A 6536-nucleotide genomic window follows, 5' to 3' on the forward strand; every position below is an offset into this window, starting at 1 on the left:
TTTACTTTATTTGCTTAGTTTACTTTTATTACTGCTACAATGGGTACTCCTGAAAATACTAAGTTGTGTGATTTCACTAGCAGAAATAATAATGATTTTATAAGTACTCCTATTGCTCCACCTGCTACTACAGCAGAATTCTATGAAATTAAACCTGCTTTACTGAATCTTGTTATGAGAGAGCAATTTTCTGGTGTTAGTACTGATCATGCTGCCCATCTTAATAATTTTGTTGAACTTTGTGAATTGCAAAAGTATAAAGATATAGATGGTGATATTATAAAACTGAAATTGTTTCCTTTCTCATTAAGAGGAAGAGCTAAAGATTGGTTGCTTTCTTTGTCTAAAAATAGTATTGATTCATGGACTAAATGTAAAGATGCTTTTATTGGTAAATATTATCCTCCTGCTAAGATTATATCTTTGAGAAGTAGCATTATGAAATTTAAACAATTTGATAATGAACATGTTGCTCAAGCATGGGAGAGAATGAAATCTTTGGTAAAGAATTGCCCTACCCATGGACTGACTATTTGGATGATCATCCAAACCTTTTATGCAGGATTGAATTTTTCCTCGAGGAACCTATTGGATTCAGCTGCTGGAGGTACTTTTATGTCCATTACCTTGGGCGCCGCGACGAAGCTTCTTGATGATATGATGATCAATTACTCTGAATGGCAGACTGAAAGAACTCCTCAAGGTAAGAAGGTAAATTCTGTTGAAGAAACCTCTTCTTTGGGTGATAAGATTGATGCTATTATGTCTATGCTTGCAAATGGTAGATCTCATATTGATCCTAATAACGTTCCTTTAGCTTCATTGGTTGCTCAAGAAGAAAATGTTGATGTGAATTTCATTAAGAGTAATAATTTCAATAACAATGCTTATAGGAATAATTAGGGTAACAACAACTATATGCCATATCCTTCTAATAATGGTAGTGGTTATGGTAATTCTTATGGTAGATCTGCTTTGCCTAATGAGGAAAAAATATTGGAAATTGAAAGAACTAGTAAGAGCTTTATGCAATCGCAATATGAGCAAAATCAATTGTTTACTAAAACTATGAATGAAGAATCTGCCTTGTTGAAAAATATAGGAAATCAAGTTGAAAATTTGAATGAGAAAATTTCTGGTTTGCAAACTAAACTTACAAATGCTGAAAATCGAATCTCATATATGTCTGAATCACAATCTTCTTTAATTAATAAAATGGCTGCTAAACCTGAGGATAATGATAAAAAAATTCTGCTACAGCAAATGCCATCCAAGTTCGAATTAATGATAATATTAGAATGTTGGCTGAATTGCATGCTAGGTGGGATAGAGAAGAAAAAGAAAAACTTGCTAAAGAGAATAATGTAGCTAAAGTTTGGAATATTACCACTACTAGTAATGTTGATTCTCCACATGTTGCTACACCTCCTACTATCAATGGTAAAATAATTGGTGTTGGCAATGTTTCTACTCCTAGTGCAAAGCGTGCAAAAATGCCTGAAACTGCTGAAACTGCTTGTGATAAAACTGCTGAAATTTTTCAAAATATTGGGGACAATGATTCCATTGCTGTAGAACATGATGGTTTAGATTTTTATGATTGTCATATTACTGAAGTTATAAAGTTCTTACAAAAACTTGCTAGAAGTCCTAATGCTAGTGCTATAAATTTAGCCTTTACAAAACATATTACAAATGCTCTCATTAAAGCTAGGGAAGAGAAATTAAAACTTGAAGCTTCTGTTCCTAGGAAGTTGGAAGATGGTTGGGAGCCCATCATTAAGATGAAATTCAATGATTTTGAATGTAATGCTTTATGTGATCTTGGTGCTAATATTTCTGTTATGCCTAAGAAAATTTATGATATACTTGACTTGCCACCATTGAAAAATTGTTATTTGGATTTTAATCTTGCTGATAATGTTAAAAAGAAACCTTTGGGGAGGATTGATAATGTTCGCATTACGGTTAACAATAACCTTGTCCCCGTTGATTTTGTTGTCTTGGATATTGAATGCAATGCATCTTGTCCTATTGTGTTGGAAAGACCTTTTCTTCGAACTGTTGGTGCTGTTATTGATATGAAAGAGGAAAATATTAAGTATCAATTTCCTCTCAAGAAAGGTATGGAACACTTCCCTAGAAAGAGAATGAAGTTGCCTTTTGATTCTATTATTAGAACAAATTATGATGTTGATGCTTCTTCTCTTGATGTTACTTGATTTGCACTTTCTGCGCCTAGCTGAAAGACGTTAAAGAAAAGCACTTCTTGGGAGATAACCCATGTTTCATTTTATTTACTGTATTTTTGAGTCTTGGAAGTTGTTTACTACTGTAGCAACCTCTCCTTATCATGTTTTTGTGCCAAGTAAAGTCTCTATGGTAAAGTTGATGCTAGATTTGGATTGCTGCGCAAAAACAGAATTGATGTCTGTCACAAATTCACGCAGAACTCTCTGTAAAAAAAATCAAAAAAATCTGCCAATTTACGTGCGTGATCCTCAGATATGTACGCAACTTTCATTAGTTTTGAGTTTTTCCGTTTGAGCAAGTTAAGTGCCCCTGCAAAATTCGTCTTTACGGAATGTTCTGTTTTGACAGATTCTGCCTTTTATTTCGCATTGCCGCTTTTGCTATGTTGAATAAGTTTCTTTGTTCCATTAACTTTCAGAATCTTTGTGCAATGTCCAGAAGTGTTAAGAATGATTATGTCACCTCTGAATATGTGAATTTTTGATTATGCACTAACCCTCTAATGAGTTTGCTTGAAGTTTGGTGTGGAGGAAGTTTTCAAGGGTCAAGAGAAGAGGATGATACATTATGATCAAGAAGAGTGAAAAGTCTAAGCTTGGGGATGCCCCGGTGGTTCATCGCTGCATATTTTAAGAAGACTCAAGCATCTAAGCTTGGGGATTCCCAAGGCATCCCCTTCTTCATCGACAACTTATCAGGTCACTTCTAGTGAAACTATATTTTTATTCCGTCACATCTTATGTTTTTTACTTGGAGCGTCTTTTGCTTTTATTTTTGTTTTGGTTTGAATAAAGTTGGATCCCACCATCCTTATATTGGAGATATTACACTCCGCTTTTTCATATGGAACACTTGTGTTCTTAATTATGCTTTAATGTTCATGGCGAAGGCTAAAAATTGCTTCGTTAATTGCTATTTGGTTGGAATCAGAAAATGCTTCATATGGTTTGGAATAACTGAGCAATTGTTTTGAGCTCTCATAGATCATGTTTAAGCTCTTGCATCATGTAGTTTAATCTATTAGTGGAGAACTACCGTAGAGCTTGTTAAAATTTGGTTTGCATGATTGGTCTCTCTAAGTCTAGATATTTTATGGTAAAGTGTTTGAACAACAAGGAAGACAGTGTAGAGTCTTATAATGCTTGCAATATGTTCTTGTGTAAGTTTTGCTGTACCTGTTCATACTTGTGTTTGCTTCAAACAACCTTGCTAGCCCAAACCTTGTACTGAGAGAAAATGCTTGTCGTGCATCCAAACACCTTGAGCCAAAACCCATGCTATTTGTGTCCACCATATCTACCTACTATGTGGTATTTTTCTGCCATTCCAAAGTAAATTACTTGAGTGCTACCTTTAAAATTTCATTCCTTTATCTTTGCAATATATAGCTCATGGGACAAATAGCTTAAAAACTATTGTGGTGATGAATATGTAGTTATGTGTCTTAGTTCTTATAAGTTGCTTGTTGAGCGGTAACCATGTTTCTGGGGATGCCATCAACTTTTTACCTTTGTTGGATATCATGTGAGATGCTATGCATGTTCGTCTTGTCTGAAGTAAGTGTGATTTCATGATCAAATGGTTTGAGTATGCATGTGTTAGAGAAGAACATTGGGCCGCTAACTAAAGCCATGTATCATGGTGGAAGTTTCAGTTTGGACATACAACCTCAATTTCTTATGAGAATATTATCTGTTGTTGAATGCTTAAGCATTAAAAGAGGAGTCCATTATCTGTTGTCTATGTTGTCCCGGTATGGATGTCCTAAGTTGAGATCTGTTAAAAACGAGAAATCAAATGCAATTGATCTCCTAGTACCTTTGTACAGGCGGCATAGAGGTACCCTTTGTGACACTTGGTTGAAACATATGTCATGCAATGATAATCCGTGTTATCCGAGCTGATTAGGACAAGGTGCGAGCACTATTAGTACTCTATGCATGAGGCTTGCAACTTGTAGGAAGTATTATGCATAACACATATGAATTATTACTACCATTGACAAAATTGTTTCTATGTTTTCAAAACAAAAGCTCTAGCACAAAAATAGTAATCCATGCTTCCCTCTGCGAAGGGCCATTCTTTTACTTTAAGTTGAGTCAGTCTACCCACTTCTTTCTATCTTAGAAGCAAACACTTGTGTTAACTGTGTGCATTGATTCTTACATGTTTACTTATTGCACTTGCTATACTACTCTATGTTGACAATTATCCATGAGATATACATGTTACAAGTTGAAAGCAATTGCTGAAACTTAATCATCCTTTGTGTTGCTTCAATGCATTCTACTTTGAATTTATTGCTTATGAGTTAGCTCTTATGCAAGTCTTGTTGATACTTGTCTTGAAAGTACTATTCATGAAAAGTTTTGCTATATGATTCATTTGTTTAGTCATCATATTTTGTTAGAAATCTTTTGCTTCAGATCACTCCATCCATCTCATATGCTTTACAATAATGTTGATCAAGGTTATGTTGGTAGCATGTCACTTCAGAAATTATTTGTGTTATCGTTTACCTACTCGAGGGCGAGTAGGAACTTAGCTTGGGGATGCTTGATACGTCTCAAACGTATCTATAATTTCTTATGTTTCATGCTACTTTTATGACAATACTTGAATGTTTTATACATACTTTACATCATTATTATACATTTTCCGGCACTAACCTATTAACAAGATGCCGAAGTGCCAGTTGCTGTTTTCTACTGTTTTTGGTTTCAGAAATCCTACAAAGGAAATATTCTCGGAATTGGACGAAATCAACGCCCATGATCCTATTTTTCCACGAAGCTTCTAGAAGACCGAGGGAGAAACGAAGTGGGGCCACGAGGCGCCGACAAACTAGGGCGGCGCGGCCCAGGCCCTGGCCACCCGGCCCTAGCGTGTGGGGCCCCCGTGACCCCTCCGACTCCGCCCTTCCGCCTACTTAAAGCCTTCGTCGCGAAACCCTCTATACCGAGAGTCACGATACGGAAAACCTTCCAGAGACGCCGCCGCCGCCAATCCCATCTCGGGGGATTCAGGAGATCGCCTCCGGCACCCTGCCGGAGAGGGGAATCATCACCGGAGGGCTCTACATCATCATGCCCGCCTCCGGATTGATGCATGAGTAGTTCATCCTTGGACTATGGATCCATAGCAGTAGCTAGATGGTTGTCTTCTCCGCTTGTGCTATCATTGTTTAGATCTTGTGAGCTGCCTAACATGATCAAGATCATCTATTTGTAATGCTACATGTTGTGTTTGGTGGGATCCGATGAATCTAGAATATTATGTCAAGTTGATTATCAATCTATCATATATGTGTTGTTTATGTTCTTGCATGCTCTCCGTTGCTAGTAGAGGCTCGGCCAAGTTGATACTTGTAACTCCAAGAGGGAGTATTTATGCTCGATAGTGGGTTCATGCCTCCATTTAATCCGGGACAGTGACAGAAAGTTCTAAGGTTGTGGATGTGCTGTTGCTACTAGGGATAAAACATCGATACTTTGTCTAAGGATATTTGTGTTGATTACATTACGCACCATACTTAATGCAATTATCTGTTGTTTACAACTTAATACTGGAGGGGGTGCGGATGCTAACCCGAAGGGTGATTATTTAGGCATAGATGCATGCTGGATAGCGGTCTATGTACTTTGTCGTAATGCCCTGATTAAATCTCATAGTAATCATCATTGATATGTATTGAATCCTTATTTGTCAATTGCCCACCTGTAATTTGTTCACCCAGCATGTTAGTTATCTTATTGGAGAGACACCACTAGTGAACTGTGGACCCCGGTCCATTCTTTTACATCTGAATACATTCTACTGCAATCATTGTTCTGAATGTTCTTTGCAAACAAACACCATCTTCCACTCGATACTTTAATCCTTTGTTTTCAGTAAGCCGGTGAGATTGACAACCTCACTGTTATGTTGGGGCAAAGTATCTTGATTGTGTTGTGCAGGTTCCACGTTGGCGCCGGTTTCACTGGTGTTGCGCCGCACTACACTCCTCCACCAACAACCTTCACGTGCTTCTTGGCTCCTACTGGTTCGATAACCTCGGTTTCTTTCTGAGGGAAAACTTGCTGATGTACGCATCACACCTTCCTCTTGGGGTTCCCAACGGACGTGTGCTTCACGCGTTATCACTGGCTCAAAACCAACTCAAGTCACCAGAACATATATACTCATGTGTTGATTTGGAAACCCACTTGTCCAATTAAAATCGATGGATACATAATTTTATACTAATTGTGCCTATAGAACCGACTAAAATCTAAAAAAAAAAG

This window comes from Lolium rigidum, chromosome 2, assembly GCF_022539505.1.
Source record: "Lolium rigidum isolate FL_2022 chromosome 2, APGP_CSIRO_Lrig_0.1, whole genome shotgun sequence".
NCBI lineage: Eukaryota > Viridiplantae > Streptophyta > Magnoliopsida > Poales > Poaceae > Lolium > Lolium rigidum.